General features: G+C 35.3%; 1 protein-coding gene and 1 long non-coding RNA gene across 3 annotated transcripts in view; one reads left to right on the top strand and one right to left on the bottom strand.

Moving 5' to 3' along the window:
* LOC105740548 overlaps positions 1-18,285 on the bottom strand; it is a 44,628-nt gene extending 26,343 nt beyond the window's left edge. The window contains exon 1 of the long non-coding RNA XR_001116598.2: positions 16,542-18,285. This is a non-coding gene — a long non-coding RNA (uncharacterized LOC105740548). The remainder of the gene's footprint in view (positions 1-16,541) is intronic.
* Positions 1-19,805, top strand: part of FGF12 (fibroblast growth factor 12) — a 599,372-nt gene that overhangs the window by 479,899 nt on the left and 99,668 nt on the right. The window lies entirely within an intron of this gene.

The following is a 19,805-nucleotide window of genomic DNA, read 5'->3' as shown; positions in this document are numbered from 1 at the left end:
ATTAATAATAGATTCCCTTTTATTGAGGTCTTATAACGTGCTCAGCTATTTGATAAATGCTGTGAGCAGTATTTCTATTAATCCTTCCCGTAGCCTTTTATGAGAGAGTTGTACTGTTAATTCACATTTTACAGATAAGGAAACCGAGGCATCAGCAATTAAAGTATTTTTCTCAAGATCTCACAGCTGGTAAACAGTGGAATCACAATTCATACCCTGATCAGTGTGCCTCCTAAGTTAATACTCTTCCTACTAGTTCACATCCATACCTCTCATCTCTCTAAGCTTATGGCATGATATGCATTTAGCAGAGTGAACATTTTGAAACTTAGCAAAAATTATATAATGTTACCTAATGTTCCAAATAATTTGAAGTTTTATATGTGTTCATTATAAAATAAATCATAAGGAAGGATCTACTTGTTATATAAACACACTTTTAACTTGTTATAACTTCTTTTGATTGAATTGTTAAACTTTTCATAGTGCAAAGTGACAGAGAATTTTAACTCATCATTTTTATGTAAGCACTTAATGTCTTCCCATTGGATCTTTTAATGTTTATACATTAGCCTGAGAATCTTGGCTTTTGCTTCGTTGTAGAATCAAGTATTTTTAGTTTAAAGGTAAATTACAGATTATTAGTAGTCTAGTATCACATTCAATGCAGTTATCCTTTGTACATTTTCCTATATAGCCTCTGAGATTATCTTCAATGATAAATTTATCAAATATCCTATGTTGTGTGTTAATACGCAGAGAATGGCTGTAACACAATAGGAAATTGAATACATATTATTTTATTTATAAAAATGCATCACAATATTAAGATGGCTATCAACATGAATAGAAACAGAAAATGTAGTATATATGCACAATGAAATACTCTTCAGCCTTAAGAAAGTAGGAAATCCTGTCATTTTTGACACCATAAATGAACCTAGAGGACATTATGTTAAATGAAATAAGCCAGGCACAGAAAGACAAATACCACCTGATCTCATCTATATGTGGAGTCTAAATATTTGAATTCACAGAAGCAGAGAGTAGAATGGTAGTTACCTGGGTCTTGGGGAGAGGAGAGGTTGGGGAGATATTGGTCAAAGGATACAAAATTTCAGTTTGATAGGAGGAATAAGTTCAAGAGAACTATTATACAAGGTGGTGACTATAGCTAATAACAATGTATTCTTGAAAATCACTAAGAGAGTGGATTTAAGTGTTCTCATCTCAAAAAAATAAGTATGTGAGATACATATGTTAATTAGCTCCATTTAGCCATTCAAAAATGTATATATATTTCAAAACATGTTATACATGATAAATATATACATTTTTATTTGTCAAGTTAAAGTTAATTAATTTTTAAAATACTATGGTGGTTTTACAAATAGCTGTTTTAAACCAGTTATAAATGAATGACAAATCTTATGTTAATAATAATACATGATTCATTTCTTTTCTAATGTGAATAGTTTTCATAGCCTAAATCATTCTGTGGGGAAAATTTCCTGCATCTTTTTATGCTGAGAGTCTCAGGAAAACATCCGACTTTCTCTGGATTAACATGAGAGGGCAAGACTCCAAACATAATTTGAATAACACCATTTCCCCTTCCAAACCACAATCTTTAGCCACATCCAGCCTTTTTTTTTTTTTTTCAATTTTTTCAAATAATTCTGTAATTCTGGACACATTTAACAGAAAAGCAAGAGAACATCCTAATTTTTACTCAGTCTTCATTTCTTACTGTTAACTAAAGCTAAATTAATTTCTTTTCTCTTTCCATTTTTTTCATTCTTTCTTACTTTTGTTCTTCCCTTTTCCCTTCCTCCTCTCTCCTTGTTGCCATATTTTTTATTAAGCACTTATGTAATATGCGTTACTCTTGCCAGGAGTCATGATTTCTCAGTATCATTTTATTTCCTCCTTCCCTTTCCCTTTTCTTTAATAGGATTAGTTCCATGTCTAGGAGCAAAAATCCAACATCAATAAAATGGTCTCTCTGCTCTAAGAAATATTATCTTCTGGAGAGTGAAAGGAGGTGACTGAGCACTTTTGTAAAGTATGCAATTGAGAGGGCGAGTTCAGATCCTAGGAGCCTGCAAAATCAAACCATATCTCTTCATCCAGAGTCAGAACATATTTTTCCTCCAGTGAAAAGTAGAGAGATCCAATGATTTTTTATATGTTTTATATGCCATTGGTCAGAAATAACCTCTGGATCCATTGATAATTCATAAATCCATTTTCAAGGATATGCATTTCTACAGTTTTATTCAACAACTGATGTGATTTAGTTTCTTATTGTTTCTTTCCTTGGCATTAAGACCAAATCAGTTCCCCCAGGGTATAATGAGAGCAATGTTTAGAAAGGCAATAATGTGAAGGGCACACTCGATATAATGCTTTTCATTATAATTAATCTTTTTAGGGGCTCTTTATTTTAATTTTACTGAGATATATATCTTATGTGAATTAAGTAATATTTTTCAGAGTATTTTTCCTGACTATCCAGTAAGTTTTTTTCTTTTCTACCATAGCTGACATTAATCAAAATTAAGGTGATCATTGTGTTACTTGAAGACAAGTGATTATTTGTGAAAGAGTTGGCAGCAGAAAGCACTTTGACAGATATTGATTCCAGTTAGAAGCAACCAACATAGGTACATACATTTTTATTTCCTTGGTCACTCTAGAGTTGGAGAACACTTTTCTTTTCTTTTCTTTTCTTGTCTTTTCTTTTCTCTTTTTTTTTTTTTTTGTGACAGAGTCTCACTCCATTACCCAGGCTGGAGTGCAGGGGCATGATCTAGGCTCACTGCAACCTCCACCTCCTGGGTTCAAGGGATCCTCCAGCCTCAACCTCCCCAGTAGCTGGGATTACAGGCACGCTACCACCACTCCTGGCTAATGTTTGTATTTTTTAGTAGAGACAGGGTTTCGCCAAGTTGGCCAGGCTGGTCTGGAACTCCTGAGCTCAAGTGATCTGCCCACCTTGGCCTCCCAAAGTGCTGGGATTACAGGTGTGAGCCACCACGCCCGGCTTACATCCTTTCTTAAGAGCCTGAATATTTTCTCATCCTAGAGAATACAAAATTTAGACAGGTGTCTGACTTTACATAACTCTCAATCTATATTAAAAAGACTTACACACACAAAAAGTTAAACATGCAATTACCTGTCATCTTGTTTGCTGGTGTTCTTATATAAATACCAAGCATAGACTAAATCCTAAATAATGATATGTGCTTCTTGTGAGGAATGATTTATAGGCAAAGTGCTCAAATCTAATGTGTAAAGCTCCTGTGTAACCACTATCCGGATATTTGGAACCCTTCTACCACTCCCAGGAGTTTTCCTAATGCCCCTTCACAGACAAAGCTCTCCGTCAAGAATTAACTACCATTTTGTTTTTTTTTCTGTTTTTGAACTTTATATAAATAGGATCATACTATATGGGCCATTTGTATCTGGCTTTTTTTTCTCATGCAACTAAAAATATCTGATCTTCTTCATTGCTGTTTTGTACATCTTAGTTCGTTCATTATTATTGCAATGTAGTATTCCTTTGTATTATATATATCACAATTTCTTTACCTATTCTCCTGATGATAGACATTTGGGTTATTTTCAGTTTGGAGCTATTATGAATAAAGTTGCTAAACATATTCTAGTCATTTTCTTTTGGTGGTCATGTACTGTCATTTGTCTTGGGACTTTGTATAAGGATAGAATTGCACAGTCATAGGCTAGCTATGTTTAGCTTTAGTAGATAGTGTCAAACATTTCTTGAAAGTTGGTGAATCAACTGATACACCTGTCATAGCCAAATTTAGGAATGTAATAGTACAATAGAGTTATAGACAATACACAGCATGACTAAAGCAAAAAAGCACAACTTACTCTCTATCAGAATCAAAGTGGGTTCTCATCAATGACAACATTTTTATGGTGCACTCCATGCTCTTAATTAGGAAAAGTTAAGCAGCTCTTTCTAGGAGAAACATGTTATATGAGTTTGAAGGCCCTGAAATATTTGATCAACAGACAAAAGTGAGTTGTGGTGAGACAGAAGAGTTTCCATAGAGTGACAAAGGATACAGATTTGTGTCCCAGTAGCTCCATTATTGACTCACAATGAGCTTAAGACTTTTAATTTTTCTTATCCAAAACCCACAATCATAGGCAATGGTATATTTTGTCCTAGAATAAATATAATAGCATGTCTCACTTTTGCTCTTTCTGGATACCAGCAATTAAGTATGCTTCACCTGATTTCAGCATTTAGAGCTCTATTCTCTTTCTGGAAGGGCCAGGTGTTCTTTGGCTTGTATAAATTTAATCTTCTATGTTTGATTTTAAATAAATGAACATCCGAGTTGGATCCTTCCTTTCTGGTCTACCAGAAATTTAAAAACCCTTCAAAATAGACTTATTTGCCCCATAATGTATTGAATTCTTTACAGCACAAAGAAAGCTTCCATTTTATACTATGTTTTGATTCTCCAGAAAAAGAAGATACCTATAGGTATCCTCTATTTTTTGTTTGATAAATTATTTAAAAACAATGATCTAAATATATCATTATTGTCATTTGAATTATTGTTAGCAGTAATTAGGTAGATACGGAGAGTGTGATCAGAATTTTATGGCTGAAATAGACTTGAAATATTTAAATCTTTATTTTTCTAATATTTGAATATTTATCAAAAACACTTATGTTTGTATTGTGGCATAATTTTTTCTCAAGGTGTAAATATTAAGTGGTTAATTAAATGTAGAACATTCTCTGGTGACCAAATATGAACAGGTGCCCTGTTTTCTTGTGCTGACCGTAACTTATGCCAAACTCATCAAAATAATGACTGTAATTTTTCCTGAGTGTACTCTTAACTAGCTGATGATTAATGCTATCCGCTAATCAAAACTGTTTTTCTTTGGCTAAATGTGGCATTTCCAGGGCCAGAGAACAAAATTCAAAAGTTACCAGAGTAAACAGAAATAGAAAGGCAAATTTAGGCATACCCTAAAACGTTAGGTTATTATGTCAGATTTAATATAAATGTTATTTGAATTCTCAATGTTTTAGATTATCCACGAGTGCACACTTCGAGTACTAAGCAGAATAGAGTTGACTGTATAAATGAATCGATAATAATGTTGTTTTAAAAATGTATTTTAAAATATCAGAGCAATGGCTTCCATATCTAAAGCACTCTTGTCTTCTAGTTAGACACCAGCCTTTCTCTAGTTAGACACCAGTCGTTGGTTTTTGTTGTAGTGTAGTGCTGGTGACAATGCCATTCAATGTCTTTTTGATGCAAACTGCTTGAAAGGAGCCCCAAATTGCCTTTGGTCAGTGTCACATAAAAATTGATAGAATGTGAGTTGTAATGATTGCCTCATTGTTCAGACAACATTGAGAAGGTCACCTCACATGCCTCTCCCTTTTTTGTAGTCTGCCAGTAGGCAAAGTGCCACCAGAGGAAGAGAGGGGTTTGTTCTTTCCATTCTGAAGTTACTGTGTGAACAGTCTCAACTCATCAAAAGAATCAGGGCAAATAATGCCTTTACAAGCACCATGGAAAACAATCAATGTTCCCTAGCAACAAAAGCTGGAGTTTTCACAAAGTCATTCCTAAGACCCTGATTCTACGTGCTGAGAAAAAAAACTCCTCTCTTCCTAAGGCCTCCATATTGCCTATTGAAAGGTAGCATTCAAGACCCTACTGACTGTTCGTGAAGTGGTGGAAAAATTATTTTACTGTATTACTATATTTTAAATATTCTGTGGGGGCTGAGTCAGGAATTATATCACAAGTTTGATTCAGAGCCATTGTTTGATCAAACTTAATCTTTTACACACATGTTTATCAAGTAGGTGCTGCATGCAGTGTTGTATGTAAGTATAATCAGGCAAGTTTTTAAAATGAAATACTAGATTCGTACTTGAGTTCTCTATAATAGTGTTTTATTATTCAGCTGTCATTTAACGAACATCTGCTTTGTGAAAGACATTCTGCTAGGGACCATAGATGGGAGTTATATCACATACCTTTCCTCAAAGAACTTGTGATTATTATTATAATAGTACAGTGTGCTGCATTTACATAGCCCTTATAATAAAAACTTGCTACCGTCTTCATTATGTAATAATTGAAGCAGTTTCATTTTAGTCATGGTTGACTCGTTTTGCATTTGTTAATCAAGTCTCAATTTGAGCCCCAAAACAGTTGTTAAAACTATTCAAAACTCTTCACTAACCCAATCAATAATCACTGATTGTAATGGTAGACAGAAAGTGATGATAGTAAATATGGCTCATCAAGCAGGTAGAGTTTGCTGATAGATCAAATTAATTGTGTTAAGATAAAATAAAATGCTTTCTAAAGAATTAACTCTTAAGATTTTGTGTATTTGTGTATTTATTTTGAGACAGGGTCTCTCTCTGTTGCCCAGGCTAGAATGCAGTAGTGTAATCACTGCTCACTGCTGCCTGGATCTCCCCGGGCAGAAGGCATCCTCCCACCTCAGTCTCACGAGTAGCTGGGACCACAGGCATGTACCATCACACCTGGCTAATTTTTTGTTTTTATTTTTTGTAGAGACAGTGTCTCACTATGTTGCATAGGCTATTCCCAAGGTTTTATAAGTATTATTAGTCCAGAAGACTGTTACAAATAATTGAAGGGAAACTTTGGGATCATCCGAGAATCTTAACTGTCTGAATGCCCAGGATAGCTTAAAGCCACATGCCAGAGAATGTGATAAGTATATTCAGTGTTAGTAATTGTGCAACATGAATAGTGATACTTCTTAAATTCAGATAACTTGAAGATGTCAGGATAGGTGAAAGCAGTCGCATGGAGAATATGAAAAGTGCCATATTGGGCCACATCTATACATCTGAAAATAGCTTCAAATAACATACTGTCAAGGTTCTTCTCCATGGTCATGTTTCAGTTCAATGTACACTTTAACTACGTCCAAGTTCCTTAATGGCTGTTTTATTAATTTGCCATTTGTGATTTTTATCTCAGCTCCTTTGAACATGTGTATTATAACTAATGGTTTGATGAAATTTGTCCTTGAGGAAGTAGATGTTCATAGTTTGGTTCTGTTGATTCTAGATAGTATTACGGAACAAGATAAAATTTGCTGAACCATTTATTCCCCCTTTAGAACTCTCATGGCTGATCATAGAGAATAAAATAAGAAAGTCCTGAAGGGTCAGATAGCTCAATTTCTTAAGCAGTATGTGGGCCCCAATTTAAAAAGTCCTAATTTTTTAGACATTACAATATGTGTTAATCCACCATCTGGCTTAACCATATGTCAGGAACACTACTTTCAGAAGCTAAATACTTTTCATTTTCAGTATCCCTTATTATTGGTAAAGTCTTATTTAGAGCAAAATTCTACCTCACTCTTTTGGCCTTAATCTCTCCTGGAAGCCACACAGAAGCTGTTGACTGTCTTTTCTATAAATCTTTCCCAGACTTAACATCTTCAATTTTGCATACATTCCTTATTAAATGTGGTAGAATCAATAACTATATAATGAAATGATTTATTGACTCTTGACCTTGAACTGTCATCTCCTGCCAGTGATCGCTAGGTGTGGATTCAGAAAACTGTCAGCAAGATATGTGCCATCATATAGACCCACGTAGCTGAAATTCCCTCCTTATGCTCTTTTGACAGAATGCAAGTTGGCTGACCTTTAAATCATATTGTATTCATGATTGTGAGATGAGCAGAGTCCATTGAGCCATATCTGATTGCATGCATGGGTGACTGCAAAATACAGTGACCTTTAAGCTAGTAGAAACTGAATGAATGTTTTTTTAGCCAGGTAGAAGAGCAAAATTACTCACCAATTTGATACTTTACAGTGAAGAAACAACTCTTCAGTGCTGAAGTCTCTGGGGATGGCAGATGAGTACATCTGCTTGTTGACACTCTGGGATTAGGCTGCAAGCATGCCTACAGATTTGGGTTTGTGCTACACAAATGTTTCCCATCAGCAAGTCTTAGCACCATTGCACATCGCCAGTCTCCTTTCCTCAACATTTTGTTTTGTTTCCTGAGAGTTGCTTTAGGATCTTCCTTCCTTCCTTCCTTCCTTCCTTCCTTCCTTCCTTCCTTCCTTCCTTCCTTCTTTCCCTCCCTCCCTTCCTCCTTTCTTTCTTCTTTCTCTCCCTTCCTTCCCTTCCTTTCCTCCCTCCCTCCTTCCCTCTCTCTCTCTTTCATTTCTTTCTTTCTTTCTTTCTTTCTTTCTTTCTTTCTTTCTTTCTTTCTTTCTTTCTTTCCTCTCTCTCTTTTTCTTTCTCTCACTCTCTTTTTCTTTCCTTTCTCTCTCTCTTTCTTTCTTTCTTTTTTTTTTTTTTTTTTTTGACGGAGTTTCACTCTTTTCACCCAGGCTGGAGTATAGTGGCATAATCTCGGCTCACTGCAATCTCTGCCTCCCAGGTTCAAGCAATTCTCCTGCCTCAGCCTCCTGAGTAGCTGGGATTACAGGCGTCCGCCACCGCACCCGGCTAATTTTTTGTGTTTTTAGTAGAGATGGGGTTTCGCCATGTTGTCCAGGCTGGTCTAGAACTCCAGACCTCAGGTGATCCACCCACCTCGGTCTCCCAAAGTTCTGGGATTACAGGAGTGAGCCACCACACCCAGCAGCTTTAGGGTTTCTTATCACTTTTATATTTATGTCAATTAGAACCAGGTCCTACCTGGAAAAGCCTGCATACTATCTGAAAAAATAAGTACATACTATCTTCAGTCAAGGAAAGTATATATCTATCTACAACATATTAAGACTTTCAGAATTCCATGTGCAGCACCAATAAATTCAGTATAATGTTTGGCCCATTTATAGTTATATTTACTCCACTTATGTTAAAGATTAACTTCTTTCCCTTTTATTGTTCCAAGTGGTTCTTGATGTCACCTATTGTCACAGTGATCCTTTTGCTTTCTTTTTTATAAACTCATACTAAATATGTAATTAAGTATGTAATTATAATTCTAAAAAGATAAATTTTAAAATTCATATTTTTAGTTTATGAGCACTTGCCTTGAATTGGAACATGCTTTTGGAGGAACCATTTTAAAACTAAAGCTATTATTTCTGATAAATATTTTGAAGTTATGTTTATGTTCTGATGTTATTAAAAACAGAATTTTATAGTGTGATGAGATATCAAGGAACTAGGAATTCCATTTTAATTTTAATGTTTAAGTTTTTAAGTGTTTTTTAACGTTTAATGGGAACTTAAAACTTAATTGTCCTACTAATCACTTTTTTACTATTACATTTATTCAGTCTTTTAGAATTAGGGTCCGAAAAAGCAAGGACTCTGTTGTCTGTCACTTATAAGTCTAGACAGTCTAGTGGAAGTAAAACTTCCTCTGTTTTGTAAAGCCCTCTCTGAGTCACCCCCGGCAGTGTTACTGCCTCCTTCTCCTAGCCTCTTGCCATGCTTATGATTTGTGGTTACTATTCTAACACAGACCAAATTGTATTAAATTCTATTATATTCTTGTCTCCCTGAATAATGATTACCATGCAAATTATTTAAGGGCAAGGAACATGTTCTTTCTCTGTTTCCAGTACCTTCCATGCTACCTGGCGTGTAATTGATGCCCATTAAATATTCATTGACTAAAGAGTAAACTGTGCTTATGCAAATGCATAATTACTTCCTGATTAAATATTTCTGATGCTCACATGTAGGAGGAAGTGTTATGATTATGCCAATAGCTAATTGATGCCAAGTAAATGTTTGCTGAGTAAACAGTAAGTCGTTGGCCGGGCATGGGGGCTCACACCTGTAATCCCAGCATTTTGGGAGGCCAAGGCAGGAGGATAACTTGAGGCCAGGAGTTTGAGACTAGTCTGGGTAAAATAGTGACACCCCATTTCTCTGAAAAAAATAAATAAATAAAACAAAATAAAATTGCCAGGCATGGTGTCATGTGCTCATGGTCTTAGCTACCTGGGAGGCTGAGATGAGAGGATTGCTTGAGCCCAGGAGTTCAAGGCTGCAGTGAGATTTGATCATGCCACTGCACTCCAGCCTGGATGACAAAACGAGTTCCTGCTTCTCAAAGAAACTCCCAAGCAAACAAACTAACAAAAAAACACAGTAAGTTGGGCTTATGCAAATGCATGATTATTTCTTGCTTAATTGTTTCTGAGGCTTACACTTAAAAGAAAAGAGTATCATAGTTGCAATGAGTCTTGGAATTAGAATATTCAAAAGGGGCTGTTATTGCTTGCTTGGGAGATAGAATCCCCAATCTGTATAGAGAAGATAACCACTTGGTCCAGAGGAAACTCAGACTGGAAGTGCTCTGGGTCAGTAAGGTAAAGCTGCATTAATAACTTCATCTGTTGTGTTCATCTGTCAACATGAATTTTAAATTAACAAAATATAACTCATGTGGGCTAGTATTCTGGATTTCAAAATCAGCATTTGTTGATCATACTGTGCATATCTTCTTTCAGGTTTATCATAATAATCTTTTGTCAACTATTTTGAAACAATTTATTTCCCTTTGAACAGATAATACATTCACTTAACTCACAACCATAAGATACAAGATAAATTGAACAATCTCATTCTGCCTATCTCTAGCAACTCTTTTCTATAGGCTATCAATATTACAATTTTCTTATTTGTCAGTTGGAGTTATTATTATTATTATTACTTTTTGCTTATACCCGTATAAGCAGGCATGTCTATTTACCTCTCTTTGTTAGAAAAGATAGCCTCTGTTCACACTATCACTCCATTTTGCTCTTTCCACTTAATATTTCTTGGAGATTATTCCAAATCAGTACACAGGGAGTTTCTGTATTTTTTAAAAGCAATGTGGTATTATACCATAGACTGTGACATACATGGTTTAATCAGTCCCATATTTCTGAAAGTTTGCCTCAATATTTTGCTATTATAAATAATATAGTTATACATCAGTATTCTGCACATTTTATAGTATGTCTGCAGAGTAAATTTCTCAAAGTAGAGCAGAAAGCAGAATATTTGTAAGTTTGCTAGATAATGCCAAATCGATCTCCCTAGATATAGTATTTACACTCAATAAAGCAGTATATGACACGACAGTGCCAATTTTTCTGCACTTTCACTAGCACAATGAGTTATGTAATTTTAAAAATATGGATAAAAAATTCTATTCATTGTAGTTTTAATTTTTACTTTATGATATGTGGTTTTTAGCATATTGTAGGAGAATAGCTAATAGCTGATTTTATTTTAATTTTGTTTTACTTGTCACCTATCCTTGCCTTTGTTCTGATTTGGATCTTGATCTTTCACTTATCTTTCTGAAGGAACCCTTTTATATTAGGAAAGTTAGCCCTTGCAGATGCTTCCCACTTTTTACCTTTTGATTTGTTTATGGCATTTTAAGTAATACAAAAATTTTTGCCTTTTCATAAGTACCATGTGTTTGACAGACTCAACAACATAATGATGTTAACATTTTATTAATCTTTTTTTATAGTTTCTGAGATTTTAAAATCTCCTACTGAGGAATACCTTCCTATTCCATTGTCATTTAAAGTCATTAAAATGCCTGAAGTAAATGTATTGTTTAAAACTTTATACTTAGGTTGGATATACTGTAAAGGGAATTTACCTTGAGTTTTTTTTTTTTTTTTTTTCATAAAGCTGCCCTAATGTTTTACCACAATATTTTAAATAAACTATCTTTTTCCCCTTAGTGTTAAATGCTACCTTAAATATACATATATACTTTACTTATTTGGACTTCTGTACTACCCAGGCTGTTCCAATTTTATGACTATTTATTCAAGCGCCAATAACACACCGATTTAATTATTGTAGCTTTACTTTATTTTTTAATAACAGCAAGTCTACTTCTTCTTTTAATCCCCACATCCCACACCAAATTAGTCTTCTTTTTCATGATCATCCTAGTTATTCTTTCTGATTTTGTTTTCTATATTAATGTTAGCATTAGGTTTTTCAGTTCTCTCAAATTTTCTGTTGGCATTTTATTTATAGATATATTTAAGGTTAACATCTTTATGAAGTTGAATCTGCCTGTTTAAGTACCTGATATTGTTTTGATTCCTTCAGAAGTATTTTGATAGTCTCTAACTATAGATCCTGAAAATTTACTATCAGTGTTATTCCTGAATATTTTGTGTCTTTCCACCATGATCTTCTATATAATAGAGGTTATTTGTATACATAAAGGAAAATGATTTCTGTATTTTAATTTTATACTGAGCTAACAGACTAAATTTTCTTACTATTTTTCATAGTTGCTCAGTAAAATATTCTTTTCTTTCCAGGTAAACAATAAGATCAGCAAAATTAAATTGCATCTGTAAACAATAATACTAATTTTTGTCTTCTTAATCTTTTTCTAAGGTTATTTTCTTTTACTAAATTATATGGCCAAGGGTCAAAATTATCTGGAAGGGTCAAACAGCATTGTAGTAGGGATCGGTTTTAACTTTTTTTTGAGATGATTGGATTTTGGCAAGTTTCCTCCTTTGGTAATTCTTATATAAGATTTTCTATTTTTGTTAATTTTACTTTAATATAATATGCTTTATATTCAGGTTTCATATTAATTTGTAGAGTTTATTAAAATAGACTTTGATTTTTAAAATTTTCCCTGACTGATCATTACTTCCTTATTATTTCTTATATTGGGTGTTGGTGCCTCTTCCTTTCCTTTTTGACTGGGCTACTTCAGCGGTTCTCAACTGGAACAATTTTGATGCCCCCAAGGGGAAAATTGGCAATGTTCATAAACATTTTTGGTTGCTAGAACTAGGAAGGGGAGGGGTACTGGCATCTGGCTAGGGATGCTGCTCAACATCCCATAATGAACAGGACAGCTCCCACAACAAAAATTATCTTCCTTAAGTACCAACGTGGAAATATCCTGGCAGCTAAAACTTATTTATATTATTATATTTTTTCAAAGAACCTACTTTTATATTTATTTACTAGTCCTAGCCTTTTGTTTCTAATTCATCAATTTATTTTAATCATTACAATATTCTTCCTTCTACTTTCCTTAGGTTTCATGATTTTTAACTAAGTTCTGAATATGAATGCTTAATGTGTTTTTCTTTTTACTTATTCCCTTACATAAATATTTAATGCAGTGATTTGTTTTTCTGAACACTGCCTCAGCTGTACCCCATAAATACTGATGCAATGTATTTTTATTATGTCTCTAAAAGTCCTGTAATTTTGGTCTTGATCTCTTTTTTGATTGAAGATATACTTAAGAACAGTTGGTTTTGTTATTTGAAGTAACTTGAAAGCCTTTTTCTTTATTATGTGAATTTAGCCGTATGAATTTCATTCCTTAAAGAAATTTTTGCCTGCAGCCATGAGCCAGGCAACGTTCCAGGTGCTGGGGACACAGCAATGGACAAAACAAGCAGACATCCTTTCCCTCATGGAACTGTCAATAGGGGAGATATATTTAATTTTAATTCTAGCATAGAATTTCATGTTATGCTTTTCCATCTTTAAAGCTTTTTGTATTTCCTTTTTACTTACTTTGGAGAGACAGAGAGAGAGAGAGTGTGTGTGCTGCTTCTGCTCATTAGAAAGTTGGTATTATTCTTGATCTAATATAATTTTTATAGCCTACATCCACTGTTTCTTCAAACTGTTTTTGATTCTCCACTATAATCGATGGAATTAGTGTATTTGTTTTTCTTTATACTGCTTTTTCCTCTTATCCCCTTGATTTCGGTTAATTCCATAATCTTTGTAGTGTTTTCCTTTGAAATATTAAATACGTTTATATTCACATTACTTATTGTGAAGTATTGAAAATATCCTTTAACTCTTGGTATTATAAGTGAGAAAATTACCAAACTTATCACTCTCTCACCCAGTCATTTAACATTTACATTCTCTTCTGTCACCTTAATCCTTGCATATGTTTAAATCATTGTTCAGCAAATGTATAGATTCAAATTTCAGTACTAATCTTTTTATATAGTCTTTCCAAAAATATCTTTTTGTTCAGTGAAATTCTTCTTCAACAAGAACTCATGGGAATAGTATTCCCTGAATTCTTACATGTTAAAAATTCGGTTTTGTTTGTATTTGTACTTGAACACTGTGGCTAGATATTAAAGACTTAGATTATATTTTTCTTTCTTTGAGTATTTTGTGGGCATTGATTCACTGCATTGTAGGATTAAACGTTGCTGTGTAGATATCTAAGGTCAGCTTTATTTTTTCCCTCCTCGTAATTGGCTTGTTCTTATTTCCTGAAAGCTCAAAAAAGTCCTTTCCTTACCCTTTAGGTTAGTTGCTTTAATAAGATATAACTTAAGAAAAAATAGAGGCTTTGCTTTGTTGTGGTAAAAATCATGTTATTATCATAAAATAAGAAATTACAAATAATATGCAAAGTAGAGATAAAGAGCTCTGAGAAATTAGGGGGAGAATATGTCTTCTGAAAAAATATCAGACCAAGATTTTTATAGGATTTAAGCTGAGTCTTAAATAATTAGAGCACGAGGACTGGAAAAGGAACAGAATACAGCTGGGTGATAATGGGACATTGGGTGAGATAATCACTGTGCACTAGGTCATCTATTTTACCAGATTGTGAGCAGTTTGAAGTCAACAACTACTTCTGATGTGTCTTTTTATTTCTTGCAACTAGCAAAATCTTTTGCATATAACAGCTAAGTTTACATTTATTGTTGCATGTTATCATTCTTATTGTAGCAGATAAACATATTTATATTGGTTTTCAGAGCAAAAAAATAATAATTTTATCAGAAAATCATCTTAAATTCAGTGAAAAGTTGATATTCCAAAAAAAATATAACAAGGGAAATCAGATAAGTCATTTGATTATTATTATAACATCGATTTATCTTTTCTTGAATGGGAATTATTGTCACTGCTGGGCTAGAAAAATCCAGAAAGCTCTCCAGTATATGGTAATTAGATATGGGATCTATCAGTCATTGTGTGGTGCTGAATAACAAACATACGGAAAAATGAAGCATGAATGCATCTGTTTTGTACTATTTCCTCTGAGCCTTCAGCATACTAATGGATTACCATAAGGGTGGGGATTTAACATGCACAACATCTATGAAAAATGTATAAGACAAGTTTCCTGGTTGAGTTTTTCTCTACCAAGAAGGTCATATCTTGAACTTTCATTCAAAGACTATTATTTCTGGGATCTTCCCCCCTGCACCCATAGTGTCTAATACAACTTTTTCTCACCTTTCATTTTACCCTCTTTCACTAAGACCTCAGATACCTACTGGGGTTTTCCAACCTTAAACTTAGGTGTGACTAAACCATTAGCAGGATTAGTAGTCTATCACCACAGTCCCCAACCTTCTTGGCACCAGAAACCAGTTTCATGCAACACAATTTTTCCAGAGACTAGTGGGGGGGAGTTGGAGATGGTTTCCAGATGAAACTGTTTCATCTCAGATTATCAGGCATTGGTTAGATTCTCACCAACAGCGCTCAGCCTAGATCCCTCATATGTGCAATTCACAATAGGGTTCATGCTCCTGTGAGAATCTAATGCCACTGCTGATCTGACAGGAAGAGGCAGAGCTCAGGCAGTAGTGCTCACTCACCTGCTGCTCACCTCCTGCTGTGTGACCAGTTCCTAACAGGCCACAGACCAGTACAGGTCTGTGGCCCAGGAGTTGGGGGCCCCTGGTCCATCACACACTTGAAGAGCTATTGTTAGAATAAGCTTCACATAATTAATGGCTTTGTCCCAATTTGGTATTAAAAGAGCAATTTCCCATCTCATTCTATTCACCAAAATTCAGTGTAAGAGATCAGGGATTTGTTCTTACTTCTTTAAAGGAAAAACAAATCTATCAAAGTCATTAGTTCTGGAAACATCAATGCAAACAAAATGGACAAGTTTCCATGGATTTTTCTATTGTTCATTTTGAATAACATTAAAGTGCATGGATGCTATCATTTGTATGCAAACCAAATAGAGAATAGAAAAGAGCTAGCTTTTTATGTATCCCACAGATATTTTTGAGGCTCAATTTACATTTTGGGCCATGTACACTTCCAGATGTTACACACAGACAGCATGTCTTTTCATAAGTATGAAGACTAGGAAAAGTCATACACTAAACAAGCCCATTCTGTGGGATTGGAATGTTGACCTGTATTACACTAAAACCTCTGCTTTCATTAGGATGCTGGTCTACCTTCCAAGATGAGTACTGTTTGTGGAAAATGCACTTCCCATCAGTTTTGGGAGAATTAGATTAGCATAGACTTGACTCAGCATGAGCTTCAGCCATCCCAGATTCACCATTGATAGGCCTAGCACTGTCCAAAGATTGCCATTGATAATGTGCTCCAGGAGGATTACATGTGGAATGACCAAAGGAATTCACTGAGTTAGAGTAAACTTTGGACCTGTAAGGAAACTTTGAAGCAGCCATAAGATGATGGAAAGAGCAATATATATGTAACACAAAAGCCTGGGATCACCTGCTCTACTCTTTTCCAGAGACAACTCACTGAATTCCTTGAGCTTCCATTTACAAGTCTGCCCAGTGGCACATCACATAAAATAATTGAAGTCTTTCTGCTTAAGAAAACTTTAAAAATTACAGTTCAGTCATTTTATAGTACAGGTAACAAAACTGAAACTTGGAGTAAGAAAACGACCTGGTGGACCCCTACCAGTATGCATCCACCCATTGTCTCCCCCTGCTGGCGCACACTCCAACCATGACCTCCCCTGCCAGCACATACCTGCTTGCATCCTCCCCGTCAGTGCATACCTGCCCATAGTCTTTCCCTGCCATTGCACACCCACCCTCAGCCTCCCCCTGCTGATGTGTACTCGCCTGCAGCCTCCTTCATTGGTGCACATGTGTGTGGAGACCCCCACTGCCCCACTGGAGCAATTTTGCCAACAGCCCCTGCCAGAGTGTTGTTGTAAGTGAACTGGGAACACCTCAGCCCCTCCAGCACAGCAGGTGCTTAATCTCAAGGGGCCAGAGAGCAAAGCCACAGGACTAATACCAGCCCCCCAGGATTACAGCATGCAGCCCAAGAGTGCTGAGATGAGCTTTGGCTCCATAAAAGCATTCAGAATTGAAACCAATCCATGAAACCCAATTTATACCATAGTGAAAACCTCAAGAGCATCAAATAATAGAAAAGCAAAGAGCCCCATCCAAAAGACAGCAGCTTCAAATACCACAGGAGCATCAGTCCACACAGATAAGAACTAGTGCAAGAACTCTAATGATTCTTAAAGCCAGAGTGTCTTCTTGAGTCTAAATGACTACAACTTGCTCCCCAGCAATGGTTCTTAACCAGAATGAAATTGCTGAAATTACAGATATAGAATTCAGGAGCTGAATGACAAGGAACCACATATAGTTACAGGAGAAGATTGAAACCCAATCCCAAGAACACAGTGAAACAGTCCAAGAGTTGAAAGAGTACACATCCATTTTAAGAAAGAAACAAACTGAATGTCTGGAGATTAAAAATTGACTCCAGGAATTTTAGAATGCAATTGGAGGCATTAATAACTGAATAGATCAAACTGAGGAAAAAAAAGTCTCAGAACTCAAAGACTGTTTTTTTGAATCAATGCAGGCAGAGAAAAATAAAAAAGAGTTTGAAAAATGAACAAAAGCTCTGAGAAATATGAGATTATGTAAGGAGACCAAACCTGTAACTCGTTGTCGTTCCTGAAAGAGATGGAAAGAGAACAAGCAAGTTGGAAAACATATTTGAGAATATTGGTCATGAAAATTTCCCCAACCTTGCTGGAGTGATCAACATGCAAATTCAGGAAATTCAGAGAACCCCTGTAAAATACTATACAAGCTGACCATCCCCAAGACACGTAGTCATCAGATTCTTCGAAACCAATGTGGAAGAAAAAAATCTTAAAGACAGCTAGAAATAAGGGGCAGGTTATGTACAAAGGCAACTCCGCCAGGCTATAGTGGACTTTTCAGCAGAACCCTTATGAGCCAGAAGAGATTAGGGTCCTATATTCAGCATCTTTAAAGAAAAGAAATTTCAACCAATAATTTCATATTCAGACAAACCAAGCCTCTTAAGTGGAGGAGAAATAAAATCTTTTTCAAACAAGCAAACACTAAGGGAATTTGTTACCACCAGACTTGCCTTATAAGATTCTTAAGAGAGTGCTAAATATAAACACAGGAGTTGATTGCCTGCCACCACAAAAACACACATATGTACATAGCCCACTGACACTATAAAGCAACTATACAATTAAGTCTACATAATAACCAGCTAACAACATGATGACAGGATCAAATCCTCACATATCAATATTAACCTTGAATGTAAATGTACTAAGTGCCCCTACTTAAAAGACACAGAGTGTCATGTTGTGTAAAAAAGCAAGACCCAACTATAGATCCATCTCACATGCAATGACATCCATATGCTCAAAGTAAAGGGATGGAGAAAGATCAAGCAAAGGGAGAGTGAGGAAGAGCAGGTGTGGCTATTATTATTTCAGATAAAACAGACTTTAAGCCAACAGTGATCAAAAGGGACAAATAAGGGAATTTCATAATGATAAAGGGTTCAATTCAACGTGAAAACTTAACTATACTAAATATGTATGCACCCAACATTGGAACACTAAGATTCATAAAAGTTCTTGCAGACCTATAAAGAGACTTAGATAACCAAACAATAATAGTGGCCGACTTCAACACCCGAGTGACAGTATTAGACAGATCATGAAGGCAGAAAGCTAACAAAGATATATCAAATGTAAACTCAACACTTATCAAATGGAATTGAGAGACATCTAGAGAATACTGTATCCAACAACAACAGAATGTACATTATTCTCATCAGCGCATGGCGCTTACCCTTAGACTGGCCACATGCTTGGCCATATAGCAATTCTCTATAAATTAAAAAAAAATGACATCATACAAGCTACACTCTCAGAACACAGCAAAATAAGAATAGAAATCAATACCAAGAAAATCTCTCAGAATCATACAATTACATGGAAATTAAACAATCTGCCCCTGAATGACTTTTGTGTGAAGACTGCAATTAAGGCAGACATCAAAAATTTCTTTGAAACTGATGAAAATAAAGATACAACAAACAGAATCTCTATGACACAGCTAAAGAAGTGCTAAGAGGAGAATTTATAGCATGAAATGCCTACATCAAGCACTTAGAAAGATCTGAAATTAACAACCTAACATTACAACTAGAGGAGTTAGAAACACAAGAGTAACCCAACCCCAAAGCTAGCAGAAGAAAAGAAATATCCAAAATCAGAGATGAACTGAATGAAATTAAGACATGAAAATTCATACAAAAGATGAACGAACCCAAAAGTTGGTTCTTTGAATGGGTAAATAAGATTGATAGACCACTTGGTAGACTAACAAAAAAGAAAGAAGATCCAAATAAACACAATCAGAAATGACAAAGGTGACATTACTACTGACCCCACAGAAGTACAAAAATTCTCCAGAGACTATTATGAACACCTCTCTGCACACCAACTAAAACACCTAGAAGAGGCCAGGTGCAGTGGCTCACGCCTGTAATCCCAGCACTTTAGGAGGCTGAGGCGAGCAGATCACAAGGTCAAGAAATCGAGACCATCCTGGCCAACATGGTGAAACCCCATCTCTGCTAATAATACAAAAATTGCTGGGTATGGTGGCACGCACCTGTCATTCCTGAAAGAGATGGAAAGAGCTACTCGGGAGGCTAAGG

This window comes from Nomascus leucogenys, chromosome 11, assembly GCF_006542625.1.
Source record: "Nomascus leucogenys isolate Asia chromosome 11, Asia_NLE_v1, whole genome shotgun sequence".
NCBI classification, from domain to species: Eukaryota; Metazoa; Chordata; class Mammalia; order Primates; family Hylobatidae; genus Nomascus; species Nomascus leucogenys.
This window is presented reverse-complemented; position numbering and strand designations above follow the sequence as displayed.